General features: G+C 48.6%; 1 long non-coding RNA gene across 1 annotated transcript in view; it reads left to right on the top strand.

Moving 5' to 3' along the window:
- The window catches only part of LOC140394493 (uncharacterized), an 80,542-nt gene that overhangs the window by 28,547 nt on the left and 30,776 nt on the right, over positions 1-21,219 (top strand). The gene's annotated exons all lie outside the window — the stretch shown is intronic.

Genomic DNA, 21,219 nt, shown 5'->3' with positions numbered 1-21,219 from the left:
GCACGAGTGTGTACCGCGTACCTGGTGGGTGGTGTTCTCACGTGTAATGATGGTATCCATGTTGATGATCTGGCACGTCTTGCAGAGATTGCCATGGCAGGGTTGTGTGGTGTCGTGGTCGCTGTTCTGAAGGCAGGGTAGTTTGCTGCAAACAATGGTTTGTTTGAGGTTGCGCGGTTGTTTGAAGGCAAGTAGTGGGGGTGTGGGGATGACCTTGGCAAGATGTTCATCTTCATCGATGACGTGTTGAAGGCTGCGAAGAAGATGTTGCAGTTTCTCCGCTCCGGGAAAGTACTGGACGACGAAGGGCACTCTGTCGGTTGTGTCCTGTGTTTGTCTTCTGAGGAGGTCAGTGCGTTTTTTTGCTGTGGCGCGTTGGAACTGTCGATCGATGAGTCGAGCGCCATATCCCGTTCGTACGAGGGCATCTTTCAGTGTCTGTAGATGTCTGATACGCTCCTCCTCGTCTGAGCAGATCCTGTGTATACGGAGGATTTGTCCATAGGGGATGGCTTCTTTAATGTGTTTAGGGTGGAAGCTGGAGAAGTGGAGCATCATGAGGTTATCCGTGGGCTTGCGGTGAAGCGAAGTGCTGAGGTGACTGTCCTTGATGGAGATGAGTGTGTCCAAGAATGCAACTGATTTTGGAGAGTAGTCCATGGTGAGTCTGATGGTGGGATGGAACTTATTGATGTCATCGTGTAGTCGTTTCAGTGATTCTTCGCCGAGGGTCCAAAAGAAAAAAATGTCATCGATGTATCTGATGTATAATGTCGGTTGAAGGTCCTGTGCGGTGAGTAGGTCTTGTTCAAACTTGTGCATGAAGATGTTGGCATATTGAGGTGCGAATTTGGTCCCCATGACTGTTCCATGCGTCTGGATGAAGAACTTGTTGTCGAAGGTGAAGACGTTGTGATCCAGAATGAAGCGGATGAGTTGCAGAATTGCGCTTGGAGATTGGCAGGTGTCAGTGTTGAATACTGAGGCTGTTGCAGCAATGCCGTCGTCATGGGGAATGCTAGTGTAGAGTGCCGAGACGTCCATTGTGACGAGGAATGTTCCTGGTTCAACTGGTCCATGGGTGCTGAGTTTCTGTAGGAAGTCCGTCGTGTCGCGACAGAAGCTGGACGTCCCTTGTACGATGGGTTTCAAGATGCCCTCGATGTAGCCAGAGAGATTCTCACACAGGGTCCCATTGCCTGAAACGATAGGACGGCCTGGTGTGTTGGCCTTGTGTATTTTCGGGAGGCAGTAAGAGATCTCCAATGCGGGGAGTACATGGGATGAGAGCAGGTAGGGTGCTCTGAAGGCCTGGATCCAAGGTCTTAATCAGTCTGTTGAGTTGGCGGATGTGTTCCTTGGTCGGATCTGCGGGTAACTGTCTGTGTTGCGTGTGCTTGGGTGACGTTCGGGGCTGTCTTGTGAATGCGACTGATGAATCTGGCATTGACGCAACTCCTGACGGCCTGAGCATACATGTCGGGTCTGGGGCAGCGGCCTTCCGGAGGGGTCCAATTCGACGCTTTCCTCTTCGGTGCCGCACCGCAGATCTCTCGGCCTGCTGTTCCGGTTCATTGGTAGTCTCCTTGGGTTCGCTGTCAGCCTCTTGGGATCTGTGGAAGAATTCCCGGAGCTCAAGACCCACAGAGCAGGTGTTACAGTGGGCCAAGCGCACGCGGAGCTGCACTTGGAACAATAGTGTCTTGCGCATCTACCAGGACCTGAGCAAAGAGGTGGCCAGAAGGAGGGCAGGCTACAGGCAAGTCAAAGAGATTTTGTTCAAGAAGCAGGTGAAGTTTGGCTGCTATACCCGGCGCGCCTTTGGGTCACGCATGAGGGACAGCACCACTATTTTGAGGAGCCCGAGGACGCGATGGTCTTCGCCAAGAGAGTAGTAGGGCTGGTGCCGAGCTGAGGACTTTTGGACTAAAGTTCAAAAGTTATTGAGTGATGTTTATATGCTTTTCTTGTTTCCCTTTTTTTGTTTCTCTTCTGTATTCGAGTTTATGTTGGTGAAGAGGGAAGTTAAGGTATTTGGTTCTGGGGGCTTTTGTGTTCTGATGGGGTGGTTAGAAGTGCCTATTACGTATTTTGTATAACTTGAATTGCACTAGTGCCGGGGTTTTCTTTGGTCCTTGTTTTGTTTTCAGAGCAATTGCTCGAGGATGACTGGTTTGGGGAAGTGGTGTTGATGGGCGGGGGAGATGGGTCAGAGGGAACAATAGGTGGGAGACATGTTGGCGCCGGAGTCGAGAGCCACCAGGCTAGCTGGGTGAGCTGGTCTACGGAAGCCAGGGGGGGGTGGGCATATCGTTAGTTTGTGGCAGGGTTAGGTTACAGTGTGTTGTTGCTAGGGGGGGAAGGGGGGTAGTTGATCTGTTGACGAGAGAGGGACTTGGGTTTAGTAACATGGAGGAGGTCGGAGGTGGGGGCCGCCAGGAGACGGGCCGGGGAGGTGCGACACGGGCTAGGGGCGAGCCGAAGAAAGGAGATGGCTGATCAGTGAAGTGGGGGGGGGGGCATGGTGCCCCTCAACCAGGCTGATCACCTGGAACGTCAGAGGGTTAAACGGGCCGGTAACGAGGGCACGTGTGTTCGCGCATCTGAGGGTGCTGAAGGCGGACGTAATTATGCTACAGGAGACTCATCTGAAAGTAGCTGACCAGGTCAGATTGAGGAAGGGCTGGATTAGCCAGGTCTTCCACCTGGGGCTGGATACTAAGACCAGAGGCGTCGCGATTTTGGTTAATAAACGGGTGCAATTCGAGGTGGGTAGCACAATCTCAGATGGGGGAGGTAAATTTTTCATGGTGAGTGGCAAGCTCGAGTGGGTGAGGGTAGTTTTGGTCAATGTGTATGCCCCAAACTGGAATGATGTCGATTTTATTAAGAGATTGCTGGGGAAGATACCTGACCTGGACTCGCACAGGCTGATTATGGGAGGTGATTTTAACACAGTCCTTGACCCTGACCTGGACCGGCCGTGTTCAAAACGGGTAGGGTGCAGACAATGGCAAAGGAACTGATGGGGTTCATGGAGCAAATCGGGGGGGGGGGGGGGTTGACCCATGGAGGGCTAGTCGGCCGAAGGGGAAGGCGTTTTCGTTCTATTCACATGTTCATAAGGTGTATTCCCGAATTGATTTTTTCATCGTGAGCAAGGATTTGGTGGCTGGGGTGACGGACGTAGAATATTTGACAATTGCAGTTTCGGACCATGCTCCACATTGGGTTGATCTGCAGGTTTGTAAGGAAAGCTTTCAGCGCCCACAATGGAGGTTAGAGGTGGGTCTATTGGCGGACCAGACGGTGTGTGAGAAGGTGAGGAAATGTATGCAAAACTACCTGCAGGTCAATGACACAGCAGAAATCTCAGCTGCGGTGCTCTGGGAGGCGCTCAAGGCAGTGGTAGAGGGGAGCTGATCTCGATTCGAGAACATAGGGACAGGACGGACAGGGCAGAAACGGACCGACTGGTAAAGGAGATCTTACAGATAGACAGGCAGTATGCAGAGACCCCGAGGGCAGAGCTATTAAGGGAACGACGAAGGTTACAGACAGAGTTTGGGGTGTTGTCCACAGGTAAGGCGGTAGAGCAGCTTAAGAAGGCGAGGGGTGCAGTCTATGAGCACGGGGAGAAAGCCAGTAGAATGCTGGCACAGCAACTGAGGAAGAGGGAGTCGGCTAGGGAAATAGGGAAGGTGGTCGACCGGGGGGGGAGGGAAACTTGGTAGGAAATCCGGCAGGGCTGAACAAGCTGTTCAGGGACTTCTACAGTAAGCTTTATACCTCAGAACCCCCTGCGGGGCCGGAGGGGATGAGGCACTTTTTTGACGGACTGTCCTTCCCAAAAGTGAGTAGGGGGTTTGTAGACGGGCTGGGGGCCCCGATTAGGACTGAGGAAATATTGGAGGGCTTGAGGGCCATGCAATCGGGTAAAGCCCCGGAGCAGGATGGGTATCCGATGGAGTTCCATAAAAAGTTCTCTGAGATAGTGGGCCGGTGCTGGTTAGGGTTTTTAATGAGGCAACAGACAGAGGGGTTTTACCCCTGACAATGTCTCAGGCTACCATCTCTCTGATACTGAAGCGGGACAAAGACCCTGAGGCTTGTGGGTCCTAGAGACCGATCTCTCTGCTCAATGTAGATGCAAAATTACTGGCCAAGATTTTGGCTTCTAGGATTGAGGACTGCGTGCCGGAAATTATTATGGAAGATCAAACCGGGTTCGTCAAGGGCAGGCAGCTGGTGGCCAACCTAAGAAGGCTGCTGAATGTGATCCTGATGCCCCCGGAGAGTAGGGAGGCAGAGGTAGTTTTGGCAATGGATGCTGAAAAGGCTTTCAACTGGGTTGAGTGGGAGTACTTATGGGAGGTGTAGGGCGATTTGGGTTCCGGGGAGGGCTTTATCGACTGGGTTAGGCTGCTGTACCAGGCTCCGGAGGCTAGTGTAAGGACGAATAAGACGACGTCTGACTATTTTAGACTGTACCGAGGGACAAGGCAGGGGTGCCCCCTCTCCCCACTGCTGTTTGCGCTAGCAATAGAGCCGCTGGTAATTGCGCTGGGAGCTTCAAGGGGTTGGAAGGGGCTGGTACCGGGGGTGGGGGTGGAATGCAGCGTTTCGTTATCTGCCTACGACCTGCTCTTATACATCACGGATCCAGTGGCTGGGATGGATGGAATCATGGGAATCTTGAGGGAATTCGGCCGGTTCTCGGGGTACAAACTGAACATGGCAAAGAGTGAGTTGTTTGTAGTCCAGGCGAGGGGCCAGGAGGGTCGGCTGAGGGGGCTGCCGTTGAGGTTAGTAGGGGACAGTTTCAGATACTTAGGGATACAGGTGGTGCGGGAGTGGGGTCGGTTGCACAAGCTGAACTTATCCCGGTTGGTGGAGCAAATGAAGGTCGAGTTCCGGAGATGGGATGCGCTCCCACTGATACTAGCGGGGAGAGTGCAGACGGTTAAAATGACGATTCCCCCCGAGATTCCTGTTCGTATTCCAGTGTCTCCCCATTTTTGTTCGGCGGTCCTTTTTTAAGAAGGTCAATAAAATGATTATGGGATTTGTGTGGGCGGGGAAGTCCCCGCGTGTGAAGAGGAACCGAGGGGAAGGGGTGCTGGCGCTGCCAAACTTTAGTAATTACTACTGGGTGGCCAACATAGCTATGATAAGGAAGTTTATGGTGGGAGCAGGGTCGGTTTGTGGCGGATGGAGGCCGCTTCGTGCAGGGGCACCAGTTTGGCAGCCCTGGTTATGGCACCTCTGCCGCTACCGCCGGCGCGGTACTCCACCAGCCCGATAGTGGTGGCGACTTTGACGATCTGGGGCCAATGGAGGAGGCATATAGGGGAAGTGGGAGCATCGCTTTGGTCCCCAATTTGCGACAACCACCGGTTTGCCCCGGGGAATATGGACGGTGGGTTCCTAATATGTTGGAGGGCTGGGATTGAGAGGATGGGGGATCTGCTCTTAGAAGGGAGCTTCCTGAGCATGAAGGCGCTGGAGGAGAAATTCGGGCTGGCAAGAGGGAATGACTTCAGGTACTTGCAGGTGCGGGACTTTCTACGCAGACAGATTCTGTCCTTCCCACGCCTGCCACTTAGGGGGATCCAGGACAGGGCAGTGTCCAGTGGATGGGTAGGGGAGGGGAGGGTCTCGGATATATATAAAGAACTTATGGGAGCAGAGGAGACGCTGACCGAGGAGCTGAAGCTTAAGTGGGAAGAGGAGCTCAGAGGTGAGATAGAAGAGGGCTTATGGGTGGAGGTGTTTAGTAGGGTAACCGCGTCCGCAACATGCGCTAGGCTCAGCCTGATCCAATTCAAGGTCATCCACCGGGCTCACATGACAGTGGCCCGGATGAGTAACTCCTTTGGACTGGAGGAATGGTGCGCCAGATGTGCGGGAGGACCAGCGAACCATGTCCACATGTTCTGGGCATGTCCAAGACTCAGGGGGTACTGGCAGGGTTTCGCGGACGTTATGTCCCGGGTGCTGAAAGCAAGGGTGGTGATGAGTCCAGAGGTGCAATTTTGGGGGTTTCAGAGGATCCGGGAGTCCAGGAGGATTGAGAGCCCGACGTTCTGGCCCTCGCTTCCCTGATAGCCCGGCGTCGAATACTGCTGGCATGGACGGACTCAGCCCCCAAAGTCGGAGACCTGGCTATTGGACATGGCGAGCTTCCTCGATCTGGAGAAAATTAAGTTCGCTCTGAGAGGGTCACTGTCAGGGTTCTCCCGGAGGTGGCAACAGTTTATCAACTTCTTCGAGGAAAATTAATTGTCAGTTGGGGGGGGGGGCGGCGATTAGGGCAACGTAGATTAGGGGGTTAACTAGGCGGGTCCTTGTGGGATGAGAGCTGATTTTTGCACTATGTTGATTGTTCTTTGCACACTGTTCTGTACTGTTGCTGTTTACTATGCTGATATGCCTCAATAAAATTGTTTATTAAAAAAAAACTTTAACATCACAAAGAAAATAGCTTCCAATTACCAGTTAAACAATGTTTGATACTGACAATGAAACTAACTGCTATCTTTTATCTCCACTCAATCAAAACCCATCTCAGGTCAAAATCCATTTTTAAAGACAGTTTGCCAAACCAGGAGTACTTGCTGTTAAGAGATGCTTTGGATAAACCACTTTGAGAGAGAGATCTTTAAGGGACCAATTTGCAGATTCTTACCTATGTCAAACTTCTATTTAACTTGCCAGACTTTTCAGAAACTGCTATTTTGTTCACAGGCAAAATCTTTTTAACTGAACTGTTTTGAGAAAAACTGCTGGTCTTTTCGCATCCCAATATTTTACAGAACTCAACACCTAACTGCTTCAGCACCTGGCTCCTCCCATTAACTACATCATCCTACTGAAGCTAAGTACAATGTCTCAAGTTATCTACTGCCCAGGAAACCTTCTTTATAAAAACAAAATTCCATGAGCCCTACTTTTACGAGGCTTTAATTATCCCTTGTAGCCAAAGTGTCTGCTTGTCTTGTAAACCAGAATTTAAAAAAACATTATTGCAGCAGTTACACACACACTAACCCAGGCTTTTAACCCTTACGGCACCAAATACATATAATACCATAATAACTTGAAATTCCTATATTCACCACAAATTACAAATAAAAATGACCTGCTCTATGGCAGCAACACTGGAAATACCACAGTGTTTTAACATTGTAAAACTGTGAGCTGAAAAATAAACAATACAGGTACATATTTGGTGAGAGTTGTGCTGGAGGAGAAGGAGTCAGGGCAGCTTGTGAGAAATGTTTTGCATGATTTTAAAAGCTCACCTGGAGGCATTTTTGAAAACAGTAAAATGTCAGTTTAAAGAAAAGCAGTTGTTAAAATTTGATCTGGTTCTTGATATTGTGCATTTGTCAGTTCCGAATACTTGTGTATTTTAATTTAAGAGCATTTTAATGGACAAGCTTCTGTCAGTTACCAGGACATGCTTGGGGTTAAAATTTCTGTTAGAAATTTAAAAATCAGATTTTTACAAATTTCATTGCAGCAGTCTGATAGAAACATTACGCCTCTTGTCCTAATTTTACTACTTCTCTTCTGAAGACAATGACTCATGCTGGGGTATGGTTACATAAGTGCCATCAGTGCTGCAGCACCTCGCTCAGGTGATTGTTTATGTACAAGCTTAACAATGAATGTTGACATGTTAGTTGGCTGTGGTGATTACAGCTGAGCATTATTCTGTCCTAGTCTCACATCCACGCACTTCCAAAAAGGGTTCACGATACACTGATCAGGCAGCAGGCACACTGATGATTTTGCCCTCCTCTCTCCCTAATAGTTAAATGCAGCACCTCCGGTTGTCGAACTTTTGACCTTCCTGGTCAATCCAAAGGGTAGTAGATATCTGGAATTCTCTCCTGCAAAAGTCTGTGCATATCAGGTTACTTGGAGCTTTCAAGATCAAGATTAATAGATTTTTGCCTCATGTATCAAGGGATGTTGAGCTGGTAAAGAGTTGAGGTGTAAACTATGCAATGAAAAGAGGAAAGTAAATAAATAACTTGCATTTATATGAATCATTTACCACCTCAGGTGGTCCCAAATAGTTTAACAGTCAAGATAATAGTATTCACAGCTGGAAAAAGTCAGTAGTCCAGATCCTCCAGTCAACAGCAATACTTGCGTGACTGTTCACTGCAAAGATAGCTGAGTCCTGACCTTATTGGATCCTTGGAGCCAGAACTTCCTGTTCCTGCTACAGCAGTGATGCTGTAGTGTAGCCTTCCATGAAGTAGACTGACAAAGAGCTACCGCAGAGGACACATCCACTTTTTACAACATCAGCTGCCGTATTCAGGAGTGTGTTCGAAGCTCTCAAAAAGGTTTTTAGTGGGTTAGTGAGTGGCTGAGGGAATGGGCTAATAGTTAGTTGGATGAGTGAGCGACTGAGTGAGTAGGAGGATGTGTGAGTGGGTGAGAGAGTGTAAATATGGGTGGGTAGTCAGGTTGGCTAATTAGGTCGGGAGGGTGGATAGTTCAGGGGAGTGAGTAGTTGGATCAAGGGGATGGGTAGGGTTGTGGCTAATGGGGGTGCGTAGTCTGTTCAGTGGGGTGGGTGCTGGGTTGGGGGGAGTTAATTGTGGGTGTTGGGAGGGGGAGGGGGCGGGGGCATGTGTCAAGATTGGTGAGTTGAGCTGCGCCATGGGAGGCGGGGCAGGCTTTGGGAAGCGCGGGGTTGTCTTTCCCGCGCGCGGCAAAAAAAGGGAAGGGGAACAAAGGAATGTACATTGATTGGGAGATTCCCACACGGGGGGGGTTAAAGGGATGGCGGGGGAAGCCAGGGTCAGCAGGTGTCAGCTGACTTACGGGAGGGATATAGGGGGAGCAAAAAAGCTAGACGGGGATCTAGCGGGGGGGAAGGGTTGCTGCTGCACTGGCCGAAAGAGAACGGGACACAGAAGAGGTGGCTGGGACGGGGGTCCCCCAGCTGTGGGACTGGAGAGTGAGGGAGACGCGGATAAGGGACTGGCCCAGAAAAGGAGATGGCTAGTCGGTTGGGGGGGGGGGGCTGTGAGAGTCCCTCCAATCCGGCTGATAACGTGGAACGTGAGGGGCCTGAATGGGCCGGTGAAGCGGGCTCGAGTGTTCGCGCACTTGAAGGGACTGAAGGCAGATGTGGCAATGCTCCAAGAGACACACCTGAAGGTGGCGGACCAGGTCAGGTTAAGAAAGGGATGGGTAGGACAGGTATTTCACTCGGGATTGGACGCAAAAAATAGAGGGGTGGCAATTCTGGTGGGAAAGCATAAGTCATTTGAGGCCAAGACTATCGTAGCGGATAATGGAGGGAGATATGTGACGGTGAGTGGTAGGTTGCAAGGGACGTGGGTGGTGTTGGTAAATGTATACGCCCCAAACTGGGATGATGCTGGATTCATGAAGCGCATGTTGGGGCGCATTCCGGACCTGGAGGTAGGAGGACTAATAATGGGAGGGGATTTCAATACGGTGCTGGACCCAGCACTGGACCGCTCCAGATCAAGGACGGGAAGGAGGCCAGCGGCGGCCAAGGTACTTAGGGGGTTTATGGATCAGATGGGGGGAGTGGACCCATGGAGGTTTGCAAGATCGCAGGCCAGGGAATTTTCTTTTTTCTCCCACGTGCATAAGGCTTACTCCCGGATAGATTTCTTTGTTCTGGGCAGGGCGCTCATCCCGAGAGTGGGGGGGGACGGAGTATTCGGCCATATCCGTTTCGGACCATGCCCCGCACTGGATGGAGCTGGAGCTGGGAGAGGAGAGGGACCAACGCCCGCTGTGGCGGCTGGATGTGGGACTGCTGGCCGACGAGGTGGTGTGTGGGAAGGTGAGGGGTGTATTGAAAGGTACTTGGAGGCCAACGACAATGGGGAGGTGCGAGTGGGGGTGGTATGGGAGGCGTTGAAGGCGGTGATCAGGGGAGAGCTGATCTCCATCAGGGCTCATAGGGAGAAGATAGAAGGAATGGAAAGGGAGAGGCTAGTGGGGGAGATCTTGCGGGTGGACAGGAGATACACAGAGGCCCCGGAGGAAAGATTACTTGGGGAAAGGCGACGGCTCCAGACGGAGTTTGACCTGCTGACCACGGGCAAGGCAGAGGCACAGTGGAGGAAGGCGCAAGGGGCGACTTACGAGTACGGGGAAAAGGCTAGTCGGATGCTGGAGGGCGGCAGCGAGGGAAATAGGGGGAATCAAAGATGGAAGGGGAGCCACGGTTCGAAGGGCAATGGAAATAAGGTATTTAAGGACTTCTATGAAGAGCTGTACAGATCCCAGCCCCCAGGGGGGGAAGGGGGGATGAGGCGATTCCTGGACCAGCTGGGGTTCCCGAGGGTGGAGGAGCAGGAGGCGGTTGGTTTGGGGGCACCAATTGGGTTGGAGGAGTTGAGTAAGGGTTTGGGGAGCATGCAGGCGGGGAAGGCCCCGGGGCTGGACGGGTTCCCGGTGGAATTCTATAGAAAATATGTGGACCTGCTGGCCCCGCTACTAGTGAGGACCTTCGACGAGGCAAGAGAGGAGGGAACCCTGCCCCAGACAATGTCGGAGGCGACAATCTCCCTGATTCTAAAGCGAGACAAGGATCCACAGCAATGTGGATCGTACAGGCCGATTTTGCTCCTCAATGTGGATGCTAAGCTATTGGTGAAGGTACTGGCCACTAGGATTGAGGACTGTGTCCCGGGGGTGATTCACGAAGACCAAACGGGATTCGTAAAGGGCAGGCAGTTAAATACCAATGTGCGGCGGCTCTTAAACGTGATAACGATGACATCGGAGGAGGAGGGAGAGGCGGAGATAGTGGCAGCAATGGACGCGGAAAAAGCCTTTGACTGAGTAGAGTGGGAGTACCTCTGGGAGGTATTGCGCAGGTTTGGGTTCAGGGGAGGGTTTATTAGATGGGTTAAGCTCCTTTACAGCGCCCCGGTGGCGAGCGTAGTGACAAACCGGCGGAGGTCGGAGTACTTTCGGCTGTACCGAGGGACGAGACAGGGGTCCCCCCTGTCCCCCCTCTTGTTTGCATTGGCGATCGAACCCTTGGCCATATCACTTAGGGAGTCTCAGAAATGGAGGGGGATAGTCCGCGGGGGAGAGGAGCATCGGGTATCACTATATGCGGATGACCTGCTGCTATACGTGGTGGACCCAATGGAGGGGATGGTGGAGGTCATGCAGACTGAAGGAGTTTGGAGAGTTCTCGGGCTACAAGCTTAATGTAGAGAAGAGTGAGCTTTTTGTATTACAGGCAGGGGACCAAGAAAGAGGGATAGGGGACCTACCGCTGAGGAGGGCGGAGAGGAGTTTTCGGTATCTGGGGATCCAGGTAGCCAGAAGTTGGGGGGCCCTACATCAACTGAATTTGACGAGGGTGGTGAAGCAAATGGAGGAGGATTTTAAAAGATGGGACATGCTCCCGCTCTCGTTGGCAGGTAGGGTGCAGTCGGTCAAAATGGTGGTCCTTCCGAGGTTTTCGTTCGTGTTTCAGTGCCTCCCCATCGTGATCACCAAGGGCTTTTTCAAGAGAGTAGGTAGGAGTATCATGGGGTATGTGTGGGCAAATAAGACCCCGAGGGTTAGGAGAGGGTTCTTGGAACGCAACAGGGACCGAGGAGGGTTGGCTTTGCCAAACCTAGAGAGTTACTACTGGGCAGCAAATGTGGCGATGGTCCGTAAGTGGGTTATAGAGGGAGAGGGGGCGGCATGGAAGAGGATGGAGATGGCGTCCTGTAAAGGAACGAACCTGGGGGCGTTGGTAACGGCACCGCTGCCGCTCTCGCCGACAAAATACACCACAAGCCCGGTGGTGGCAGCAACACTAAAGATCTGGGGCCAGTGGAGAAGACACAGGGGTGCAATGGGAGCATCGGTGTGGTCCCCGATCAGGGGTAACCACCGGTTTGTCCCGGGGAAGATGGACGGGGGGTTCCAAGGCTGGCATTGGGCGGGGATAAGAAGAATGGAGGACCTGTTCATTGACGGGACATTTGCGAGCCTGGGGGCACTGGAGGAGAAATTTGAGTTACCCCCGGGAAATGCATTTAGATATATGCAGGTGAGGGCTTTTGTGAGGCGACAGGTGAGGGAATTTCCGTTGCTCCCAGCACAAGAAGTTCAAGATAGGGTGATCTCGGGGGTATGGGTCGGGGAGGGCAAGGTGTCAGAAATATACCAAGAGATGAAAGAAGAGGGGGAAGCGCTAGTAGAAGAACTGAAAGGTAAATGGGAGGAGGAGCTGGGGGAGGAGATTGAGGAAGGGCTATGGGCCGACGACCTGGGTAGGGCTAATACCTCCTCCTCGTGTGCCAGGCTCAGTCTGATACAATTTAAGGTGGTTCACAGAGCGCATCTGACGAGGGCGAGGCTGAGTAGATTCTTTGGGGTAGAGGATAGATGTGAAAGATGTTCAGGGAGCCTGGTGAACCATGTCCATATGTTTTGGTCATGCCCGGCATTGGAGGGGTTCTGGAGAGGAGTGGCGGGAGTAATATCCCAGGTGGTGAAAGTCCGGGTCAAGCCAAGCTGGGGGCTAGCAATATTTGGAGTGGTGGATGAGCCGGGAGTGCAGGAGGCGAAAGAGGCCGGAATTCTGGCCTTTGCGTCCCTAGTAGCCCGGCGAAGGGTCTTGCTATTGTGGAAGGAGGTGAAGCCCCCTAGCCTGGAGGCCTGGATTAACGACATGGCGGGGTTCATAAAATTGGAGAGAATTAAGTTCGCTTTGAGAGGGTCTGCACAGGGGTTTTACAGGCAGTGGCAACCGTTCCTAGAATATCTCGCGGAGCGTTAGAAGAAGGTCGTTCAGCAGCAGCAGCAACCCTGGGGGGGGGGGGGGGGGGAACGAGAGACTGTTTGAGGGGATGGACGAGCGGGAGATAGCATGGAGGGTGGGGGGGAACGGTACGCGCGGCAAAGAGCCGGGGGGGGGGGGGGGGGGGGGGGTGATTGTAAGGGGGAAAAAAATTGTGTTGTTAAAAAACCTTAATAAAAAAATATTTAAAAAAAAAAAAAGATTGGTGAGTTGAGTTACACTTTTAATCTCTGAATTAAACCAGGGATTACACAGTGTAAAGATTCTGGAGTGAATGGCTGGGTAAATTGTACGTATATAATCCAGTTTTTGAAGCTGAGCTAAACGTCAGAAACATTTGCGGCAAATCCCAGGCAGTGCAAATCTGCGTGCGGGTGAGAACTTCTGATTGGTCTTAAAATACAACAGTGGTGGATGTCTCACTCAACATTCGCCACTTTTAGCATCAGACGACCTGGCTCATTGAGAGCAATAAATTGGATAATAATAAAAGATTAATGGATTTAGGATACAGAGAGAGAGGAAGAAAAGATTAGATGCCATTATTTTAAAAAAAATACATGTTGCATTTTTATCTCGAGTATGCATATTACTTTACTATTGTGGACGGAGGCAAGGCTCCACAAGAGGCCAGGCTAACAGGATACAACTCTCTTTATTCTCATACTAGATACACCAATCACTCCTCTCCACTCCCCGCAGGGTCACCTTCCAGATCAGGTTTATATCCTGTGGGGAGGGAACTGGGAGGAAGCTCCGCCCCCTAGTCACCTGGCTAGTTCATACTGAAGTGTAGGAAGGGAATCAGATGCACTTCAAGTTCTGTCCCCGTAGGGTGTCGTAACAGTTACAATTTCAACTGATGTTAATATTGGACATGTCAGATCCCAGAATGCCCTCAGATCTGCTGTTTGTAATATATATATAGAGATATATAAATGACTTGGAAGAAAGCGTAGCTGGTCTGATTAGCAAGTTTGCGGATGATACGAAGATTGCAGGAGTTGCGGATAGTGATGAAGATTGTCAGAGAATACAGCAGGATATAGATAGGCTGCAAAATTGGGCGGAGAAATGGCAGATGGAATTTAACCCGGACAAATGCGAGGTGATGCATTTTGGTAGATCCAATTCAGGTATGAGCTATAAAATAAACACAGCATAGACACAGAGAGATCTGGGCGTGCAGATCCACAGATCCTTAAAAGTGGCAGCACGGGTGAAAATGGTGGTAAAGAAAGCATATGGCATGCTTGCCTTCATCGGACAGGGCATCGAGTATAAAAGTTTGCAAATTATAGTACAGTTGTGTAGAACGTTGGTGTCATGATATTCAGATAAACATCATGGTGCAGACACACATACACACTGATGGACAGATCAACGGACCAATCATCACACACGCAACATCACAGCCAATCACAAGCAAGAGCACACGCACTATAAAACGGGGAACACCACAGTTCCCGCTCATTCCAGCAGGAGACAGGGCACAGAGCTCACAGCAAGCCACTCTGACGTACACCATGTGCTGAGTGCCTCTCTAAGATAGTGTTAGGGCTGGGTCCACAAGTTAAAGGGTAAAGAACGAACCACAGTCATATGTTTACAGATGTTGTTATTGATAGTAATAAAACAGAGTTGTACCATCTGCAACCGTGTTGGTTCGTCTGTGTAGCAGAACACCCAACATGACAGTTGGTTAGGCCACATTTGGAATACTGTGTCCAATTCTGGTCACCACACTACCTGAAGGAAGTGGAGGCTTTGGAGATAGTACAGAAAAGGTTTACCAGGACGTTGCTTGGTGTGGAGCGTATTAGCTATGAGGAGAGATTGAATAAATTGGGATTGTTCTCCTTGGAAAGATGGAAGCTGAGGGGTGACCTGATAGAAGTTTATAAAATTATGAGGGGTATAGATAGGATGGACTGTTGGAGGCTTTTTCCCAGGGTGGAAATAACAATTACAAGGGAACACAAGTTCAAAGTGAGGGGGGATAGTTTCAGTGGAGATGTGCGGGGGAAGTCTTTTACACAGAGGGTGGTGGTGGCCTGGAATGCACTGCCAAGTGAGGTGGTTGAGGCAGATACGTTAGCAACCTTTAAGACTTATCTAGATAGACACATGAACAGACGGGGTATAGAAGGATACCGGCCTAGAGGGCTGAAGGACCTGTTCCTGTGCTGTACTGTTCTTGTTCTTTATTGAAACTTGGCTTGATAGATCCGAACTTTGTTTTTTTTAAGAAAATGTGTAGAAAAGGTGCTGAACAAATTAACAGGTATTTAAGAAAAAATTTTAATATTAAGAATAAAACACTGATTAAACAAGGAAAAATGTACTATGTTATATCAGACAAAAAATTGAAAGGTCTCAATATAAACACCTGAAAAAGATTCAAGCTCACACTATATCTTTTTCACAAGTATTACCCTTACAGATACAAAAACCCAGTGAAGATCTACAACCCCAAGACTTTCTTGGATTATTCCAGTTGCAAACAATTGCAGGTGGAGATACCATCTGGGACAAAAGTATCTAGTGAAGCTCAGAAATCCACTGGAAGAAAACTGTTTATTTGGCAGATGGAGTTTAATGTGGATAAGTATGAGGTTATCCATTTTGGCCGGAAAAATCTAAAGACAAATTATTATTTCATGAAAAGCAGATTCAAAATGTGTCTGGGCAGAGGGATCTGGGTGTCTTTCTTCATGAATCACAGAAAGTCGGTATGCAGGTACAGCATGTAATTAGAAAGGCAAATGGATGTTCGTATTTATTGCAAAAGGATTGGAGTATAAATGTAGAGAAGTGTTGTTGCAATTGTATAGGGTGTTGGTGAGCCCACATCTGGAGTAGTGTGTTCAGTTTTGATCTCCTTATTTGAGGAAGGTGGCATTCAAGGCAGTTCAAAGTAGATTCACCAGATTGATACCGGGTATGTTAGGTTTGACATGAGGAATATGGGGCTGGTTTAGCACTGTGGGTTAAACAGCTGGCTTGTAATGCAGAACAAGGCCAGCAGCGCGGGGTCAATTCCCGTACCGGCCTCCCTGAACAGGCGACAGAATGTGGCGACTAGGGGCTTTTCACAGTAACTTCATTGAAGCCTGCTTGTGACAATAAGCGATTATTATTATTAGAGTAAACTGTTTGGACGTATTGAGACCTTTCAATTTTGACGTTTAGAAGGATGAGAGGGGATCGGATTGCGATATATAAAATAGTAAAAGGGATTGATAAAGTAAGCATAAACCAAATGTTCCCCTTGTAGGGCAATCTAGAACGAGAGGTCACAGATATAGGTTGAGAGGCGGTAGATTTAGAATTGAGATGAGGAGGAACTACTTCTCGCAGAGGGTGGTGAATTTGTGGAACTTGTTGCCCTATAGTGCGGTGGAATCTGAGTCATTAAATGGTTTCAAAAAGGAGATAGATATGTTTCTGATTTTTTTAAATGGGGTAAAAAGAATATGGTGAACAGGTAGGAAGGTGGATTTGAGACCAACAAGAGATCATCCATGATCTGATTGAATGGCGGAGCAGGCTCGAAGGGCTGAATTGCCGGCTGCTCCTATTTCCTATGTTCCTAATATGTGAGTTCTGTGCTGCACAGATATTCAGGAATTACCAATTCAACCAATTGCATCCATTCAAAGATGTTATTCAACCAAACAGAGAGGTGACAGGAATGATAATTGCCAACTTTGAATTAATTTAACAACAATCAAAATTCCCAATGAATATTTTATTCCTTTCTCTTTCTTCTATTGTGTAAATCATGATGAGGGGACTTACCTTCTGATATACTGGGGGCAAATTTGAGCCTGCACTAGGCATTAGTGAAAATGTCCTCAAAATCCGGAGAGAATAGGAAAATACAATTCTCTCTGGTGAGATCGGGAATTCCAATTTTTAATCCCCCCTCACCGGTGGAGTAACGCGAAAAACGCTGCACGAGCCTGGGAAACTCATTTTAATACATTAGCATATCATTAGCGAGCACTCACTCCAGACCTTCCCACTCCCTCACTGAATATTCAGCGGGCAACGCCATTTACAACGGGTTTACAGAAATGTGAACTCATCTCCGAGGGGGTTATTGGTGGAGAGCGTTCAGGCAGACATGAATCTCCAGGGTATTCAATGCTCAGGGTGCTCCAGGAAGGACGCAGGGAACACAAATAAGTTCAACTTGGGGTTGGGGTTCAGTCTCTCAATCTTGGAGGGAGGGGTTTCTAGCAGGCCTTACCTTCCTGTGCTGTCCTCTCTGCATTTGTGCCCAAATCGCCACTGGAGAGTGCCCGCCCTTAGGGGAACTGGAAGGGATGCGATTACAGGGGTCAGCACTGGGGGCAACTGTGAGGTTCTTGGCTGGAGTTCCATGAGTGGCCAGGCTGCAAGGGCAGAGTGGATGACTCAGGAATGGGTTGCATTCCTGCCTCATGAGGCATAAAGATCCTCTCACTGGGAGGAGGATGACTGCAGTGTGATTAGAACCCCAAACTTGGACAGCACTTTGAGGATGAAGGGGTTAAGCTGTATTGAAGTTCAAATCCACTTGTCAGGGAAGTTTGTGTGTCAGGAATTAGTGTTGGCCTGGAAGGCTGATGGAAAGCTGGTCATACTGCAGCCCTTGTGAACTGGAGAATGAGGGTGCCTTCTAGGTATGTGCTTGTCATGCTAATTGCAGGCTTCACTCGAATCAGTTGTGCCTTATCTGCCACAAGAGGCAATTATTTTCCTGATATTCTACCTCACCCTTCTTTGACTATTCAATTTTGCCAACAAAATCTGCAGAGCTAAACATCAGTGCCACTGATTGGAGCCAAGTTATTTCTGCTCCTCTTCCATGGCTACACTTGTAGCCAGGTGTCCTTGTAGAGGGAGCATGTGGTATCCATGAGCACCATCGAGCCTTCTGTGTTCGGTGGGCCCGCAGGGTCTAGGGTGCTTTACCAACCCTTTTACTCACATTTTGGTGTGATGTTTTAAGTCTCATTTGCAATTTGTTTTTGTTTAGGGCTGTATCCCTTTAAGGGGCTGCACCTTTTAAATTATCCCTCAATTTATTTAATGTAGTTTATTTGGTTCAATCAAAATAGTTGGAGCCAAGTTTTTAACCCTTTGGAAGCCCCAAGCATTGAACGTAAATAATCATACAAGCATTAACATTACACTGATGTGCAGTCCTATGCAAGGTGTGATGTGGAATGATTGGGAGAAAGATGCCACTGATACTCTCGAGAGTCCACGCGCCTCACCTTTGTGCAGTTGAGGGATAACTGTGGGTAGTGGCAGTGTGAAAGGAGAGGGTCTAAGACTTAGTGGAGAAACACTCACTAAGGGGGAGGTTGATGGTTGGAAGAGTGGTGGAGGGCTGAGGGTCAGGGCTCTGTCAGGAATCCTCAGCGCTCACTTTGGTGTTCTCTTTTCAGCGCATGATTCTGGAGAATCATGGAGCTCGTTGAGTTGGCTATTCTACTCATAGTGATCGAGCAGCAGAGACATCGATGTGCCGCTGCATTTGGCAAGGGCCAGTGTCCTGCAGAGGAGGGGGGAGGCTGGGCCAGTAGCTGTTCAACAGCAGCACCACAGATGGCTTCTCATAGGAGACACTACCTGCAAAGGGTCTTCTGACGTCGGACATCCTGCCTGTAGATGTCGAAGCTTCAGTCACGGACAAGACTGCATCTGTTCCAGGAGACAGTGGACCACCTTTGCCATGTCCTGTAAGAGCTGGCACCACATGGAATGGGAGGAGACCCACTGCGCGTGGCCCTTAAAGGTATCATCGCTCTGAACCACTATATGAGCTCTCACTTCAGGGCAGCACTAGTGATCTGTGTGATATTTTCCACCAGCCGCACACAAATGCATTAGAACATAGAACATAGAAGCGCAGTACAGGCCCTTCGGCCCTCGATGTTTAGGGAGGTAACAGATGTCCTTTATAAGAAGGTTCATATGTATATAAACTTGGGCTGGGACCGGTAAGCCAGGACATCAGGGCCTTGAGCATCATCCGCTTAGCAAGCATGCCCCAGGTGCAGAATGCGATAGACTGCACCCATGTGGCCCTGCGTTTCTCCATGGCATTGTGCGGCGTCATTCATGAACTGCAAGGGTTCCACTCCCTCAATCTCATCCAACTTGTTTGTGAACATGTGTCCTGGCGAGCATCCATGACAGTTACATCTTGGGGCGTTTGCAGATCCCAGACCTCTTTGCGCGAGAGCAGCAGCTGGAGGGATGGCTCCTTGGAGACATGGGGTACCTTGACAATAAGTGGCTGATCATGCCAGAGCAGAGGAGACATTTGCGGAGACTCATGCTTCAATTCATATCTGATGGGGTCACCCTCATACCTGGATGGTGTGGGTGGGGTGTCACGGACATTTAGTGATGGGGATCGTTTACCCCTCTGAGATCATGGGTTGGGGGTGTTGCCTGTGTCTGCGGGGGTTCACGATGACCGTGGGTGGAGGGGGTTGGGGTCTTAACTTAATGATCGGGGCACCCTTTAAAAAAGGCACCCCGATCTCTGAGGAGTCAGTCTTGCTGGCGTCTTTAGATCCTCTCCAGAAACAATTCTACCTGTGGGAGAATTCAGTCAGAATCTCCCCAAGCTTCAAAAAATTGATTGTGTGGGTGGATTGTGATAAGAATCGCGCCGTAACAGCTGGCGGGATTCTCACTAGTTTTCCCACCTAAAATGAGAGAATTGCCCCCACTACTTCAAAGAGCAGGAGAGCAGGTGTCCTGGCTAATATTTATCCTTCAATCAACATCACAAGAACAGATTATCTGGTCTTTAATCCATTGTTGTTTGTGAGCATACTGGCTGTTGTGCTTCCTACATTAATACAGTTACTGCAGTCCAAAAGCACTTCATTGCTTGTAAAATGTTTTGTGACATCCTGAGATTGGGAAAGACGTTGTATAAATGCAAGTATTTCTTTTTTTAATTTTCAAATACCAGCAAGTTAATTGAAAATGTATTTTGTTTTTGTAAATTTAACTGCATTCTGTAATTTCAGTTTTCATATGCTCTTAATTTTTACAAACGGCTAGATTGGTCTCAGGCCTTTTGCCCTCTAGATATCTGCAAAATACTAATGATGGAATTGCAAGTAACTATATTGAAATCCATAAAATCCTAGGAATAGCTGCTTGAAGCACTTTGTCCATCCCACATCTGTCCTTTCTATCAACATAAGAGCAGTATTTTAAAAAGGCAATGAGGGAACGGGAATTTAGGAAAGTGATGTTTTTGTGAGCCAGTCACATACTGTAACAGTGACTTTCTAAAACCTTGTGAATATAGGACAGCCCTTTATTATTTTGTGACTGTCACTTCAAAGTTATTTCCCATTCAAAATCTATTAGCAGAGAAATGGTTAAAGCATCTTAATATGACTTTCATCTCCAAACTCTAGAATGTTTTTCTGCATTAGCAACAAATCCAGGCCTGCAATTTTTTGGCCTCCATATGAACATTAGCATTTTAATGGTCTTGTTCTTTATAAAAATGGAAGCAGGAAGGAAATCATTTTTAAAAAATCAGAAATGGATACAGTGGATGATATCTTCTTTGAGATGCATTTGTGAACAATTTTCTTTGGTAAATATGGAGTTCTCAACAGGCGAGTACATTTGTATACAATTATCAAAATAAGCACCAGTTCAGAGGCTGGCCCTTATTTTAGCAGTCATCACCCAATTTTATTTGTATCTTTGCATTGTACATTACCATGGTCCACAACAAGCAGAATGATAACAAAAATATGCACATTGTTATCATGCTGAAGTGCCTGAAATGATGATAATCGGTGTATGTCATGTCATGTGTGTTCTGTCCAAAGACAGGTCCTTGACTCATTGCCTGCTGATGCTTCATCCTCAGCCACAATTTTTGGCAGTTTTTGTTTGCAATAGTTTGCCCTTGCCTTCCACTTTCAGGACCAGGCCAAAGAGACAGGCCCCAAGTCTAGCTCAGCCAGAACAGAAACCAAATCCGTGGTGTTGGTGTTATTCTGAAATACATGCTAACCAACTGAGCTAACCAGTCCCATTAGGTGCATACAAATTTCACACGCAAACAGACCTCCTTCCACAGATCATATTTTGCATATATTTAGCTACATGTCTATTATTCAGATAAGCTATCCTGCAACACCTCCAAAACTTTAATTTTACCTGTTAGAATTCTCTATCATCATGCAGGACTAATTGCCCTTTCTGAAATTTCTAATTACGTAATCTTTCAAAATATTCATAAAATCCTTAGATTGTTTATGTGGAAGGTTTCCTTGGTATGTGTTCCTCCATTTACAATCACAAACCCTTATGTATGCTAATACAGTAGCTTCCCTCCCTTATTTTTTTCTCCT

This window comes from Scyliorhinus torazame, chromosome 17 (assembly GCF_047496885.1).
Source record: "Scyliorhinus torazame isolate Kashiwa2021f chromosome 17, sScyTor2.1, whole genome shotgun sequence".
Taxonomy (NCBI): Eukaryota; Metazoa; Chordata; class Chondrichthyes; order Carcharhiniformes; family Scyliorhinidae; genus Scyliorhinus; species Scyliorhinus torazame.
This window is presented reverse-complemented; position numbering and strand designations above follow the sequence as displayed.